At 45.1% G+C, this 17,168-nt stretch overlaps 1 protein-coding gene across 3 annotated transcripts in view; it reads right to left on the bottom strand.

Moving 5' to 3' along the window:
- The window catches only part of LOC124718969, a 288,559-nt gene extending 272,036 nt beyond the window's left edge, over nt 1-16,523 (bottom strand). For all 3 annotated transcript variants that reach the window (XM_047244639.1, XM_047244640.1, XM_047244641.1), the window contains exon 1: nt 16,387-16,523. The gene's annotated coding sequence lies outside the window, so the exon portion shown is untranslated. The remainder of the gene's footprint in view (nt 1-16,386) is intronic.
- Between the last annotated feature and the right edge of the window lie 645 nt (nt 16,524-17,168).

Raw genomic sequence — 17,168 nt, 5'->3', positions numbered from 1 at the left:
GGTGCTGAAAGGTTTCTTGGGGAATGGCAGCCCATTCTTCACGGAGTGCTGCGCTGAGGAGAGGTATCGATGTCAGTCGGTCAGACCTGGCACAAAGTCGGCGTTCCAAAACATCATCTGTAGGATTCAGGTCAGGACTCTGCGCAGGCCAGTCCATAACAGGGATGTTATTGTAGTGTAACCACTCCGCCACAGGCCGTGCAAATGAACAGGTGCTCGATCGTGTTGAAAGACGCAATCGCCATCCCCGAATTGCTCTTCAACAGTGGGAAGCAAGAAGGTGCTTAAAACATCAATGTAGGCCTGTTCTGTCATAGTGCCACGTAAAACAACAAGGAGTTCAAGCCCCTGCCATGAAAAACACGACCACATCATAACACCACCGCCTCCGAATTTTGCTATTGGCACTACACGCGCTGGCAGATGACGTTCACCGTTCATTCACCCTGCCATCAGATCGCTACTTTGTTTATTGTGATTCCTCGCTGCACACAACGTTTTTCCACTGTCGAATCGTCCAATGTTTACGCTCCTTACACCAAGCCAGTCATCGTTTGGCATTTACCGGCGTGATGTGTGACTTGTGAGCAGCCACTCGACCATGAAATCCAAGTTGTCTCACCTCCCGTCTAACTGTCATACTACTTACAGTGGATCCTGATGCAGTTTGGAATTCCTGTGTGATGGTCTGGATAGATGTCTGCCTACTACACATTACGACGCTCTTCAACTGTCGGCTGTCTCTGCCAGTCAACAGACGAGGTCGGCCTGTACGCTTTTGTGCTGTACGTGTCCCTTCACGTTTCCACTTCACTATCACATCGGAAACAGTGGACCTAGGGATGTCGAAGAGTGTGGAAATTTCGCGTACAGACGTATGACACAAGTGACACCCAATCACCTGACCACGTTCGAAGTCCGTGAGTTCCGCGGAGAGACCCATTCTGCTCTCTCACGATGTCTGATGACTACTGAGGTGTCTAATATGGAGTACCTGGCAGCAGGTGGCTGCACAATGGAGCTAATATGAAAAACGTATGTTTCAGGGAGTGTCTGGATACTTTTGATCACATAGCGTATCTTGCAGTGAACACATAGTGTGCTGTAGGGCGATCATTCTGTTGTAGAAATAATTCAAAAACCAAGGTCGCTTAAACACTGTTTACTAGATGACCGTTTTCAACACACTAAAGGTGCCACCACACTCAGATACGATGATGGCACCTTTAGTGTGTTGAAACTGGTCATCTAGTAAACAGTGTTTAAGCGATCTTGGCTTTTTAATTATTTCTACATAGCGTATCTATCGCCAGGACGACTTGACCGGCGTCGCGGTGATTTTGTAGACGGTACGATGCGTAGGGCTCTGCATGAAATTCGGAGAACTACGTTAGTTAACTGAAGCTCGTCACTATCATAGACCATTTAAGGGGAGCAAACCACGAGCGTTCCCAGGAGGCGTGAAAGGTATCTACTCCATATTTAATTGGCATTTTGAGTGACACCTCGTTGCGGTTATGAGAGCATATCATTATGTGATTAATATGTTTACTGCCGATGTAAATATTATGTGGGGTTCATGGGTGTAAATACGAACGTGCCAACATTGTGATGTACAGGTCCTGGTTGCCAGTTTGTGGGCTCGAATTCCACCCCTGTTCCACTTGCTTCGTCAATACAGGGCCGATTAATGCTGTTTGTACACTACTGGCCATTAAAATTGCTACTCCAAGAAGAAATGCAGATGATAAACGGGTATTCATTGGACAAATATATTATTCTAGAACTGGCATGAGATTACATTTTCAAGCAATTAGGGTGCATAGAACCTGAGAAATCAGTACCCAGAACAACCACCTCTGGCCGTAATAACGGCCATGATACGCCTGGCCATTGAGTCAAACAGAGCTTGGATGGCGTGTAGAGGTACAGCTGCCCATGCAGCTTCAACACGATACCACAGTTCGTCAAGAGTAGTAACTGGCGTATTGTGACGAGCCAGTTGCTCGGCCAGCACTGACCAGACGTTTACAATTGGTGAGAGATCTGGAGAATGTGCTGGTCACGGCAGCAGTCGAACATTTTCTGTATCCAGAAAGGCCCGTACAGGACCTGCAACTTGCGGTCGTGCATGAAATGTAGGGTTTCGCAGAGATCGAATGAAGGGTAGAGCCACGGGTCGTAACACATCTGAAATGTAACGTCCACTGTTCAAAGTGCCGTCAATGCGAACAAGAGGTGACCGAGACGTGTAACCAATGGCACCCCATACCATCACGCCGGGCGATACGCCAGTATTGCGATGACGAATACACGCTTCCAATGTGCGTTCACCGCAATATCACCAAACACGGATGCGACCATCATGATGCTGTAAACAGAACCTGGATTCATCCGAAACAATGACGTTTTGCCATTCGTGCACCCGGGTTGGTCGTTGAGTACACCATCGCAGGCGCTCCTGTCTGTGACGCAGGGTCAAGGGTAACCGCAGCCATGGTCTCCGAGCTGTTGCAAACGTCATCGAACTGTTCGTGCAGATGGTTGTTGTCTTGCAAACGTCCCCATCTGTTGACTCAGGGATCGAGACGTGACTGTACGATCCGTTACAGCCGTGCGGATAAGATGCCTGTCATCTCGACTGCTAGTGATACGAGGCCGTTGTGATCCAGCACGGCGTTCCGTATTACCCTCCTGAACCCACCGATTCCATATTCTGCTAACAGTCAATGGATCTCGAACAACGCGAGCAGCAATGTCGCGTTATGATAAACAGCAATCGCGATAGACTACAATCCGACCTTTATCAAAGTCGGAAACGTGATGGTAGGCATTTCTTCTCCTTACACGAGGCATCACAACAACGTTTCACCAGGCAACGCCGGTCAACTTCCGTTTATGTGTGAGAAATCGGTTGGAGACTTTCCTCATGTCAGCACGTTGTAGGTGTCGCCACCGGCGGCAACCTTGTGTGAATGCTCTGGAAAGCTAATCATTTGCATATCACAGCATCTTCTTCCTGTCGGTTGAATTTCGCCTCTGTAGCACGTCATCTTCGTGGCGTAGCAATGGCCAGTAGTGTAGATGACACTGGAGTTGTTGTTCGATGATGTCCCAGATGTGCTCGGTTGGAGACAGATCTGGTGATCGACCAGGGCAAGGCAACATGTCGACACTCTGTAGGGCATGTTGGGTTACAACAGTGATATGTGCAAGCGTTATTCTGTTGGAAAATACCTCCTCGAATGTTGTATATGAATGGCAGCACGACAGGTCGAACTACCAGACTGACGTACAAATTTGCACTCAGCTTGCATGGGATAAGCATGAGAATGCTCCTACTGTCACACGGTTTGAGGTTGGTGGAATGCACGCTACAAGCCGTGTGGCTCTGAGCTGTCCTTGTGGTAACCCATTTGTAACAGTTCGTTGTGTCACTGTGGTACCAACTGATGCTCAAATTGCTTATGCAGATGCAGTACTATGCGCCAGACCCATAGGCGGAACACGCTGCTGCAGGTTCTGGACGTCGGCGCAGTAAAGACGCATGTCGACACATCGTGCGACCAGTGCTGGCTCGGCGAACGTCATCAGGCGACGAAAAAACCGGATACATGCTGGACCTGCTGTGCCATCAGGGACCACCGGGAACCGTCTGCTTCCAGCACTACCAAGGTCTGGCCAGACTACCTCTGACACCACGACACTGCCATTAACGGCTAGTATGGTGACGTGAAAGAGTCGACCGGAAAGTGGAAAGGCGCTATGTTGTCTTCAGTGATGGGAGTAGGCTCTGTCTGTATCCTACTGATGGTCGTACACGTATATGGTGCATGCGAGTGGCCTGTACTGCAGTGTATATTTCCAGCAGACAGTGGTGCCATCCCAGGCTTCATGGAGTGGACAGCCGTAAGAACTCTCGGTCACGTCTGATATTTCTGTAGCACAAAGTAACCATTGTCCGCTACAATGCGCTGTTTGTCATCCTCGCGCTACTGCCATTTCTGTGACAGGACTGCGACGCGCTTTTCCAGCAGGACAACGCATGTTCAGATACGGCTGTTGTGACGTATCCAGCTCTTTTTGGCGTACAACAACTGCCGTGGCCAGAAAGATCACCAGATCTGTCGCCAGTTGCACACGTATGGGACATGATGACGCGGGAACTCTCTCGTTCTCCATGACCTGCAAGAACCAATGCCTACAACTATTAACTGTCCCCCACATCACTTTCCAATAAAATGATCTCGGTCTTGAGGCTGCTGCATTTTTCCAGAACGAGATTTTCACTCTGCAGCGGAGTGTGCGCCGATATGAAACTTCATGGCAGATTAAAGCTGTGTGCCGGACCTAGACTCGAACTCTGGACTTTTGCCTTTCGCAGGTACGTGCTCTAGCAACTGAGCTACCCAAGCACCCGTCCTCACAGCTTTAATTCCGCCAGTACTTCGTCTCCTACCTTCCAAACTTTACAGAAGCTCTCCTGCGAACCTTGCAGAACTAGCACTCCTGAAAGAAAGGATATTGCGGAGACATGGCTTAGCCACAGCCTAGGGGGTGTTTCCAGAATGAGATTTTCATTCTGCAGCGGACTGTGCGCTGATAAAAACTGTAGGAGATCAGGTACTGGCAGAATAGAAGCTGTGGGGATGGGTTGTGTGTCGTGCTTGGGTAGCTCAGATAACAGAGCACTTGCCCGCGAAAGGCAAAGGCCCGTAGTTCGAGTCTCGGTCCGGCACACAATTTTAATCTGCCAGGAAGTTCCGTATCAGCGCACACTCCGCTGCAGAGTGAAAATATCATTCTGGAAACATCCCCCAGGCTGTGGCTAAGCCATGTCTCCGCAATCTCCTTTCTTCCAGGAGTGCTAGTCCTGCAAGGTTCGCAGGAGAGCTTCTGTGAAGTTTGGAAGGTAGGAGACGAGGTACTGGCGGAATTAAAGCTGTGAGGATGGGTCGTGAGTCGCGCTTGGGGTGGCTCAAAATGGTTCAAATGGCTCTCAGCACTATGCGACATGACTTCTGAGGTCATCAGTCCCCTAGAACTTAAAACTACTTAAACCTATCTAACCTAAGGACATCACACGCATCCATGCCCGAGGCAGGATTCGAACCTGCGACCGAAGCGGTCTAGGTAGCTTAGTTGGTAGAGCACTTGACCGCGAAAGGCAAAGGTCCCGAGTTCGAGTCTCGGTCCGGCAAATCTGGCAGCAAGTTTCATGCTGCATTTTTATTTTGCGGCTGTGAGTTTTGTGTTCCACGTGGGGCAATGCCACATCAGTGACAAATACATCTACATCCACATGATTACTCTGCAATTTACATTTAAGTGCTCGGCAGAGGGTTCATCGAACCACAATCATACTATCTCTCTACCATTCCACTCCCGAACAGCGTGCGGGAAAAACGAACACCTAAACCTTTCTGTTCGAGCTCTGATTTCTCTTATTTTACTTTGATGATCATTCCTACCTATGTTGGCTGGGCTCAACAAAATATTTTCGCATTCGGAAGAGAAATTTGGTGACTGAAATTTCGAAAATAGATCTCGCCGCGACGAAAAACGTCTTTGCTTTAATGACTTCCATCCCAAATCGCGTATCATATATGCCACACTCTCTCCCCTATTACGTGATAATACAAAACGAGCTGCCCTTTTTTGCACCCTTTCGATGTCCTCCGTCAATCCCACCTGGTAAGGATCCCACACCGCGCAGCAATATTCTAACAGAGGACGAACGAGTGTAGTGTATCCTGTCTCTTTAGTGGACTTGTTGCATCTTCTAAGTGTCCTGCCAATGAATGAAACGCGACCTTTGGCTCGCCTTCCCCACAATATTATCTATGTGGTCTTTCCAACTGAAGTTGTTCGTAATTTTGACACCCAGGCTCTTAGTTGAATTGACAGCCTTGAGAATTGTACTATTTATCAAGTAATCGAATTCCAACGGATTTCTTTTGGAAGTCATGTGGATCACCTCACACTTTTCGTTATTTAGCGTCAACTGCCACCTGCCACACCATACAGCAATCTTTTCTAAATCGCTTTGCAACTGATACTGGTCTTCGGATGACCTTACTAGACGGTAAATTACAGCATCATCTGCGAACAACTTAAGAGAACTGCTCAGATTGTCACCCAGGTCATTTATATAGATCAGAAACAGCAGAGGTCCCAGGACGCTTCCCTGGGGAACACCTGATATCACTTCATTTTTACTCGATGATTTGCCGTCTATTACTACGAACTGCGACCTTCCTGACAGGAAATCACGAATCCAGTCGCACAACTGAGACGATACCCCATAGGCCCGCAGCTTGGTTAGAAGTCGCTTGTGAGGAACGGTGTCAAAAGCTTTCCGGAAATCTAGAAATACGGAATCAACTTGAGTTCCCCTGTCGATAGCGACCATTACTTCGTGCGAATAAAGAGATAGCTGCGTTGCACAAGAACGATGTTTTCTGAAACCATGCTGATTACATATCAATAGCTCGTTCCCTTCGATGTGAATCATAATGTTTAAGTACAAATGGTTCAAATGTCTCTGAGTACTATGGGACTCAACTGCTGAGGTCATTAGTCCCCTAGAACTTAGAACTAGTTAAACCTAACTAACCTAAGGACATCACAAACATCCATGCCCGAGGCAGGATTCGAACCTGCGACCGTAGCGGTCTTGCGGTTCCAGACTGCAGCGCCTTTAACTGCACGGGCACTTCGGCCGGCTGTTTAAGTGCAGTATATGCTCCAAAACCCTACTGCAAACCGACGTCAATGATATATTACTCCTACTACCCTTCTTAAACACTGGTGCGACTTGCGGAATTTTCCAATCTTTAGGTACAGATCTATCGGTGAGCGAGCGGTTGTATATAATTGCTAAGAAGGGAGATATTGAATCAGCGTAATCAGAAAGGAACTTAATCGGTATACAATCTGGACCTGAAGACTTGCCCGTATCAAGCGATTTGAGTTGCTTCGTAACCCCTAAGGTATCTACTTCTAAGAAACTCATGCTAAAGTGGTCAAGTGACGTCACAAAACTCCTAAAGCTCCACATAAACGTCAACTGTGTCGTCCCGTGTGGAGATGGCTTTACGGTGAATCGAGTCAGATGCACAAGACGAGAGTTTGTGTCACCTGCTGTGTGGCAGTCGCCCCGTGTTTGAGCTGGGAGGTTGCACTGCCTGCCGCTCAGCCCGGCCGGGCGTCCCCCTCTGCCCTGTAGGCCGGCGGTGCTCACGCACAGGTGCGGGCCGGTTGGTACGGGGGTGGAATCGATTTCCGGGGGTGCCGCCTGCCTCCCGTGCGGTCCTCCACGCACAGTGTACGCAGGGGGGGGGGGGGGGGCGACGGTGGGCCGAGGTCAGCGTGGGGTGCGCCTTTCGGTTTAACCCCGCCACGTGGATGACCGGACCGGCACGGTCCACAGCTGGCGTCCCTCAACCAGCTGTCCCGCCGTTTACTTCGGCCCTATACTTTGAGGTCCGCTGATGACATTGTAATTCTATCAGAGACAGCAAAGGACTTGGAAGAGCAGTTGAACGGAATGGACAGTGTCTTGAAAGGAGGATATAAGATGAACACCAACAAAAGCAAAACGAGGATAATGGAATGTAGTCGAATTAAGTCGGGTGATGCTGAGGGAATTAGATTAGGAAATGAGACACTTAAAGTAGTAAAGGAGTTTTGCTATTTGGGGAGCAAAATGGCTGATGACGGTCGAAGTAAAGAAGTTACAAAACGTACACTGGCTGTGGCAAGGAAAGCGTTTCTGAAGTAGAGAAATTTGTTAACATCGAGTATAGAGTTAAGTGTCAGGAAGTCGTTTCTGAAAGTATTTGTATGGAGTGTAGCCATGTATGGAAGTGAACCATGGACGATAAATACTTTGGAGAAGAAGACAATAGAAGCTTTCGAAATGTGGTGCTACAGAAGAATGCTGAAGATTAGGTGGGTAGATCACATAATTAATGAGGAGCTATTGAATAGAATTGGGGAGAAGAGGATTTTGTGGCACAACTTGGCAAAAAGAAGGTATCGGTTGGTAGGACATGTTCTGAGGCATCAAGGAATCACAAATTTAGCATTGGAGGGCAGCGTGGAGGGTAAAAATCGTAGAGGGAGACCAAGAGAGGAATACACTAAGTAGATTCAGAAGGATGTAGGTTGCAGTAGGTACTGGGAGATGAAGAAGCTTGCACAGGACGGGGTAGCATGGAGAGCTGCATCAAACCAGTCTCAGGGCTGAAGACCACAACAACAACAACAACAACAACAACGTCTGCACCCTGCGAGGGGTTGTGAAGCAGAGAGCGAGAGAGGATCGAGTATGTGGCCTCATTAGGGATGCGAAAAACCGACCCGCTAAAACGACAACGGTATTTTGGTTCTGAATAACCGGTATTTTGCAGGATTTGTTTCGTCTCGGTTATAAGAGGTGCTTTTTTATTTTTTTTTACTTATAAGCCGTTTAAAAAAACTGAATCATCAATTCTCGAGGGCAATATGATGAAAATGGAAGTGGACGTAGATGAGGTTGAAAAAGAAGATACGATACTGCGTGAAGAATTTGACAGAGCACTGAAAGACCTAAGTCGAAACAAGGTCCCGGGAGTAGACAGCATTCCATTAGAACAACTGGTAGCCTTGGGAGAGCCAGCCATGACAAAACTCTTCCATCTCTATGAGACAGGCCAAATATCTTCAGAATTAAAGAAGAATATCATAATTCCAATCTCAAAGAAGGCGGGGGTTGACAGGTATGATAATTACTCAACTATTAGTTTCATAAGCCAGGGTTGCAAAATACCGGGTGATCACAAAGTCAGTATAAATCTGAAAACTTACTAACCACGGAATAATGTAGATAGAGAGGTAAAAATTGACACACATGCTTGGAATGATATGGGCTTTTATTAGAACCAAAACACAAAACAAAGTTATCGGGCCTTTTTTCTTCGAGGAAATGCGTGATTCTGGTTATGTAACTGCTACCGTGACGGGTGAGAGGTACGCCGATATGTTACAGAATCGCATCAAGCCCAGCCTGGCTGATAAACACCTGCTGGAACGTACGATGTTTATGCAGGATGGCGCTCCACTCCATATTGCTAGACGAGTGAAAGATCTCTTGCGCGCGTAGATTGGTGAGGATCGTGTGCTCAGCCGCCACCTTCGTCATGCTTGGTCTCCCAGGTCCCCAGACCTCAGTCCTTGCGTTTATTGGGGTTACCTGAAGTCGCAAGTGTATCGTGATCGATCGACGTCTCTAGGGATGCTGGAAGACAACATCCGACGCCAATGCCTCACCATAACTACATACATGCTTTACAGTACTGTTGTGAACATTATTCCTCGTCTACAGCTATTGTTGAGGAATGATGGTGGACATATTGAGCATTTCCTGTAAAGAACATCATCTTTGCTTTGTCTTACTTTGTTATGCTAATTATTACTATTCTGATCAGATGAAGCGCCATCTGTCGGACATTTTTTGAACTTTTGTATTTTTTTGGTTCTAATAAAACCCCATGTCATTCCAAGCATGTGTGTCAATTTGTACCTCTCTATCTACATTTTTTCCGTGATTTATCCAGTTTTCAAATTTATACTGACTTTTTGATCACCCGGTACTAACACGAATTATTTACAAACGAATGGAAAGACTGGTTGAAGCTAACAACGGGGAAGATCAGTTTGGATTCCGTTAAAATGCTGGAACACGCGAGGCAATACTGACCCTATGACTTCTCATAGGGGACAGGTTAAGGAAAGACAAACCTACGTTTATAGCATTTGTAGACTTCGAGAAAGCTTTTGACAATGTTGACTGAACACTCTCTTTCAAATTGTAAACGTGGCAGGGGTAAATTACAGGGAGCGAAAGGCTATTTACAATTTGAACAGAAACCAGATGAAAGTCATAAGAGTCGCGGGGCACCAAAGGGAAGCAGTGGTTGGGAAGGGAGTGAGACAGGGTTGTAGCCTGTCCCCGATGTTATTCAACTCTGTATATTGAGCAAGCAGTCAAGGAAACAAAAGAAAAATTCGGAGTAGTTCTTAAAATCCACGGAGAAGAAATAAAAACTCTGATGTTTGCTAATGACATTGTAATTCTGTCAGAGACAGCGAAGGACCTGGAAGATCAGTTGAACGGAATGGACAATGTCTTGTGAGGAGGATATAAAATGAACGTCAACAAAAGCAAAACGAGGATAATGGAATTTTGTCGAATTAAATGAGGTGATGCTGAGGGAATTATATTAGAAAATGAGACACTTAAAGTAGTAGATGAGTTTTGCTGTTTGGAGGGCAAAATAACTGATGTTCGAAGTAGAGAAGTTATAAAATGTACACTGGCTGTGGCAAGGAAAGCGTTTCTGAAGAAGAGAATTTAGTTAACATGGAGTATAGATTTAAGTGTCAGCAAGTCTTTTCTGAAAGTGTTTGTATGGAGTGTAGCCATGTATGGAAGTGAAACATGGACGATAAATAGTGTAGAGAAGAAGACAATAGAAGCTATCGAAATGTTTTGCTACTGAAGAATGCTGAAGATTAGATGGGTAGATCACGTAACTAATGAAGAGGTACTGCACAGAATTGGAAAGAAGAGGAATTTGTGGCACAGTTTGACTAGAAGAAGGGATCGATTGGTAGGACACGTTGTGAGGTATCATGGGATCATCAATTTAATACTGGAGGGAAGCGTGGGGGGTAAAAATTTTAGAGGGAGACGAAGAGATGAATACACTAAGCAGATTCAGAAGGATGTCGCTTGCCGTAGGCCCGTTGTAGCAGGATCTTTTTCCGGCCGCAACGATTTTGGAAATTTGATGTTTTACCGGATTCCTGATATTCACGGTACACTCGTGAAATGGTGGTACGGGAAAATCGCTACTTCACCGCTAGCTGGGAGTTGCTGTGTCCCATCGCTCGTTCGTCGACGATAACACCACGTTCAAACTCACTTAAATCGTGATAACTTGCCATTGTAGCAGCAGCAACCGATCTAACAACTGTGTCAGACACTTGTTGTCTTATATAGGCGTTGCCGACCTCAGCGCCTATATGACTGTATTTGAATACGTATGCCTATACCAGTTTTTTTGGCGCTTCAGTGTATAATTTTTCAGGATGTAAAACTGATTTCTCTAACAGAACATTTCTGCGTGCTATTTTAAGAACCACACAAAATGAGTGATTTTGTGTAAGAAAAAGTAAATTCCTTGCAGGCTTCATTTATCGCAATATGATCAACAAGGAGTATTTAAACGACACTTAAGTTCTAAAAGCAAATGTTATTTAGCTTTAACTGAAAGATTCAGATGATTTCCTGCTTAGATCTTGGTTTAAAGACAGGGATCCCGGAGTCTCGATGCTGCAGTATACGTTTCAGAAAAGTCACGTTGTGAGATAGGGGTTGAAAGATTAAGAACAGAATGGGCCACGACTAATTTGAAAACATGGTATAACGAGAAAACTTAATAATTCATTCACAGTTTACAATAAAAACAGAAAGTAGCTGATATGTTGCCTTTGTTTAGATACTATACCTTTATCTGCTTGTGGATTTTGTAAACGGACAAATTAACATGAGAAACAGAGATCTTCAAGTTCAGTTTCCACCATTCAGCACTGACTATTCGAAATGCCCAAATAGTGGTGTGATACTCGATTACAATATCATTTTTGAGCAGAGTTTCAAAGAATTTGAATCAATAGGAGAATACAAGTGACTTTTTGTTGTGTTCAATCACTTATCACTTGTCGAGAAAAGCAGGGAACAGTGTACGGACTAATTTTATTTTGTTTGCCTATTTAATTTAATATTTTGAATTTATCCATCTTGAAAATGAGAGAGTCTAAGTTTTCCAACCTTTGATCGATTTCTACTTTTATTACAGCAAATAATGTGAATAAAAAGAATCAGTTATTTCAGAAACCGTTTACTTTGAGCGGTTTTAACGTTCAAGTTAAATTGGCTAGGAAAAGTACCTATGCAACAGAAAACCGGTTGTTTAGCGATAACCGCCAACCCTAGGTGTCATACTCTCCGCGCAGACGCTTCTGGTTCGGAAACATTCATTCTAGTTTTTGAACGCTATCTTCCCACGTTAATTTGCAATTACAATGAGCTGACTCCTGCCGTATTTTAATTTGTTTTACATTACGATGGTTATCACATGGCGTAATCCACGGATTACGAGATGCACGCAATGTTGCTTCCTGCAGTTTTATCACACGTGCAGTTAGGTTGCCGTCCTGCGGCACTCGGTTGATAGACGCTAAAAAGTTTTCATGCCTTTTGGTACCCTCTATGCATTTTCTAAAAAAATGTTTGTGAATGTGACTTGAACACCTAGTTTCTCTCATTAAGGAATCAGTAACAGCTCATATTTTTTACTCGATGTACCTCATGCAATAATTTCTACATGTGGTTTCTTAACTTTACTACATGATACTATGCGTTTCTCTCAAATTATGTGATGGGTTACCATGTATTTGCTTAAGGTAAAGCTACATTCACGTTTTTGAGAGGATTTTTTTGGCACCTTCATGTGTCCCGTAAGGTTTACCCACAAATGGGTGTCGTTTATACAGGTAATTTTTTGCTTATTTATCTACTATCACTATTTACTCATTTTAGCGAAATACATGGCAAACGTGCAGACGTATTTTTACGAGTATAAATCGTCCTCTATAAGAGAATTCTGCTAGATTGTCAGTAGTAATATAATTTAGAAAATTGTGAAAATTGTATTTCTATGGTTTACTCTTTTGTAAAGAGAAGTCAATAAACTGGCTTCTGTTTATCAAAATATCCACGGGTGTACTGCCTGTCTACAGTGTCCAACGGGCACAATATTTCGGCGATCATACATGTCGCCATCATCAGGTGAACTGACGGACTGAGCTCCTGTGAACGTGCCGGCACAGAGATTCACCTGATGATGGCGACATGTATGATCGCCGAAATATTGTGCCCGTTGGACACTGTAGACCGGCAGTACACCCGTGGATATTTTGATTATCAAATACGCCGGGAGAAACTCAAGAATGGCTTCTGTTTGTCTATACAGAGCCTTCAGATACTAATTACCTACAAAATATGCCATTCGTTAAGTCTGGCACACCAGCAATAATTAATGGATTGTTTGGTTCTCAATATTTTGTGAAATTTGCACTTATTTCGTATATTATTGTTAATGTATCGTATAAAATATTTTATTATGTTCGCTCATATGCTTTTGAGAAGTCTTTGATCGCTGATTGTCTGGGATACAATACATCCCCTAAGTCTGGCATGGCAGCAATATTTGTAGTCTGCTTCTGATATTCGTGTTTGAATGTATGCGTATCTTTGGTAACAAAATATCACCTGCTGTTAGTTGTCAAGCTGCAGTACTTAGAGCAAAGTTCCAATATGGTGTTTAAATCATTTTCTTCTGCACAGCCTCAATAAATTTGAGGAATGACATTTGTTCTACAGACTGGGTATAATTTCTTTTTAATTTTCGCACTGCCAGTTTCGGGCATTGCCCACTCACAAGTCTGTCTCTAGTAACATTATAAACTGCGCGTGATTTTTTAAATTAATAATGATGCTGTAGTCCCATATGTTATCAGAGACACGCTTGAGAATGTCCTGTGGAAATGTCCGAAACCGGTAGTGTGAAAAACGGAAAAATTATACACAGTCTGGTGGAAAAATGTCGTTCTTTAAGTGATGTTTGTAGTTTTCATGTTAATGTGGATCGATTCGCAATGTAAGAATGGAATATAAAGTTTACTTTTTATGTGTAGTGAAAAATACTTTGACGGTTACGACAGGTAATACGTAACATTACACATGTAAGTAGGAACATTGCACAGTAAGTTGATATGTCAGTGTGAGTTGTGTAATGTGTTACTTTTACATGGTGTATGGAGAGGTGTATGGAGACGTGATACTCTTCCACGTTGGTTTTCGCGTGCTTGAAAATGATAGGTCGTCGAAGTTAGCTAGTCCCACGATTCAATTAAGGATTGTCTATATTTACCCTGCTGCGGGCAATATTTTCTTTTATTAAGCGTTTAGAGGCTGTGGATTACCAAATGCGTCCAAACAGCACCAACGTGCCGTTTTCCTTTGCCTGCCATAGGACAAACACAAGTAGACATCCATCGAAGAATGAAGAATTTGTATGTGACAGCAGGTCTATCGTAAGCCGCCGTTGTGGAATGGTGCGCCAATTTCTGTGCTTCTGCTTCATGATAAAGCATGGCCCCATATCGCAAAACCCGTAACGGAGAAGTTACGCCAAGTCAAGTGCGAGAGACTCGAGCATCCGCAGTGCCTTTGGTCGGTTAAAAAAGGTCTTCAGTGGTCGACGAGGACGTGCAGCTGGAAGTTACGGACCTCTTCACGCAGCAGGACACGGTGTTTTGCCAAACTCTTACCTTCAACATGGTCTGTTGGCAGGATGATTGCCTCAGAGCTTACGGCGATTTATCCAAATTGGGATACCGATTCTGGGCTGTACGGCTTTCTAACGGAACTTTTCAGTCGCCTGTTACATAAAAATTATGTTGTGTTTCGTTCCACTCTCCCAACTGGAATGCCAGTCACCGTAGGTAGTTGTTGTTGTTGTTGTGGTCTTCAGTCCACAGATTGGTTTGATGGAGCTCTCCATGCTACCCTATCCTATGCAAGCTTCTTCATCTCCAAGTACCTACTGCAACCTACATCCTCCTGAATCTGGTTAGAGTATTCTACGATTTTTACCCTCCACGCTGCCCTCCAATACTAAACTGGTGATCCCTTGATGCCTCAGAACGTGTCCTACCAACCGATCCCTTCTTCTAGTCAAACTGTGCCACAAATTCCTCTTCTCCCCAATTCTGTTCAGTACCTCCTCATTATTTACGTCATCTACCCATCTAATCTTCAGCATTCTCCTGTGGCACCTCTTTTCGAAAGCTTCTAGTCGCTTCTTCTCTACAATATTTATCGTCCATATTTCATAGTTACGGCTGCAAAATACTAACACGAGTTCTTTGCAAAAGAATGGGAAAACTGGTTGAAGTCGATCTTGGGGAAGATCAGTTTGGATTCCGTTAAAATGTTGGAACACGTGAGGCAAACCCTACGTTTCTAGTATTTGTACACTTAGAGAAAGCTTTTGACAATGTTGACTGGAATACTATCTTTCAAATTTTAGAGGTGGCAGGTGTGAAATACAGTGAGCAAAAGGCTATTTACACTTCGTACAGAAACCAGATGGCAGTTATAAGAGTCTAGGGACATGAAAGGGAAGCAGTGGCTGGGAAGGGAGCGAGACAGGGTTGTAGCCTCTCCCCGATGTTATTCAATCCGTATACTGAGCAAGCAGTAAAGGAAACAAAAACAAAATTTGGGTAGGAATTAAAATCCATGGAGAAGAAATAAAAACTTTGAGGTTAGCCGATGACATTGTAATTCCGTCAGAGACAGCAAAGGACTTGGAAGAGCAGTTGAACGGAATGGACAGTGTCTTGAAAGGAGGATATAAGATGAACATCAACAAAAGCAAAACGGGGATAATGGAACGTAGTCGAATTATATCGGGTTGTGCTGTGGGAATTAGATTAGAAAATGAGACGGTTAAAGTAGTAAATGAGTTTTGCTATTTGGGGAGCAAAATAGCTGATGATGGTCGAAGTAGAGAGGATATAAAATGTAGACTGGCAATGGCAAGGAAAGCGTTTCTGAAGAAGAGAAATTTGTTAACATCGAGTATAGATTTAAGTGTCAGGAAGTCGTTTCTGAAAGTATTTGAATGGAGTGTAGCCGTGTATGGAAGTGAAACACGGACGATAAATAGTTTGGACAAAAAGAGAATAGAAGCTTTCGAAATGTGGTGCTACAGAAGAATGCTGAAGATTAGATGGGTAGATCACATAACTAATGAGGAGGTACTGAACAGGTTTGGGGAGAAGAGGATTTTGTGGCACAACTTGACAAGAAAAAGGGACAGGTTGGTAGGACATGTTCTGAGGCATCAGGGGATCACAAATTTAGCATTGGAGGGCAGCGTGGAGGGTAAAAATCGTGGAAGGAGACCAAGAGATGAATACACTAAACAGATGCAGAAGGATGTAGGTTGCAGTAGGTACTGCGAGATAAAGAAGCTTGCACAGGATAGAGTAGCATGGACAGCTGCATCAAACCAGTCTCAGGACTGAAGACCACAACAACAACAACAACAACATTCTGAGGTGCACGAAATACATTCGGCGCCAGTATATTTTGCCCTACCCCTGTCGCATAACTGTACGTGGTCAAATAGTCATAGCTTGAAATCTCTAAGAAGGTACTGAAATGAAGTACAGGTAGTGTGAGGCTGAGAGGTGCGGGGTACTCACGCTTTCCGCACTGGCTGTGTCCGTCGCTGAGCGGGAACTCCGGCAGGCAGGCGCACACATCCTTGCCCGGCAGGCAGAACGAGTTCGGCGCGCCGCACTCCTTGCGATCCTTGCACGGCTCCCCCAGGCGCCGCCGCCCCGGCTCTGGAGGGCAGGAAACCAGAGTGAGAGGCGTCACCACACACCACGGTCCAGAGCAGTGTCGGGCGTCGTCAGACACCACGCTAAAACACTACAAGTCAGAGTGGGTGAGTGTACTGCAGTGGTTGCGGGAACACCTCTCACGGCAAGGTCCTAGTGGAGGTGCTCCACTGTGGCCTTCCTCCGGCCACCAATCAAGTGTCACCTCTGTATCTGTACTGTGTGGATGGTTGTGACGAGCACCTGTCAAGCCAAGTGTCAGCTTTGTGCTGTTACGGGTGACCTGACGGGATACCAATTCGATTCTACAAAGAGTACGCGAATGAACTTGCCCCCCTTCTAACAGCCGTGTACCGCAAGTCTCTAGAGCAGGCTCATCCAAGAATTGCGCCCAACGGGCGCAAGGCAGTGTAGTTCAGCGCCCCGTCCGCGACCGTGTGTCGCTAGTGTCGCCATAGTAGCGAGAGAGAGAGAGAGAGAGAGAGAGAGAGAGAGAGAGAGAGAGCTGCAGAGCGAGTAAGACCGCACAGCACTGCTCTGCGCTCGACTGTCCGGCGGTAAGATCTAACGTAAAGGTTAGGATTAGGTTGTTTGGGGTAGGAGGCCAGACAGCGAGGTCATCGGTCTCATCGGATTAGGGA

The sequence above is a fragment of the Schistocerca piceifrons genome, chromosome 10 (genome assembly GCF_021461385.2).
Source record: "Schistocerca piceifrons isolate TAMUIC-IGC-003096 chromosome 10, iqSchPice1.1, whole genome shotgun sequence".
Taxonomy (NCBI): Eukaryota; Metazoa; Arthropoda; class Insecta; order Orthoptera; family Acrididae; genus Schistocerca; species Schistocerca piceifrons.
The sequence above is the reverse complement of the archived record's forward strand: the minus strand, read 5'-3'. Positions and strand labels throughout refer to the sequence as shown.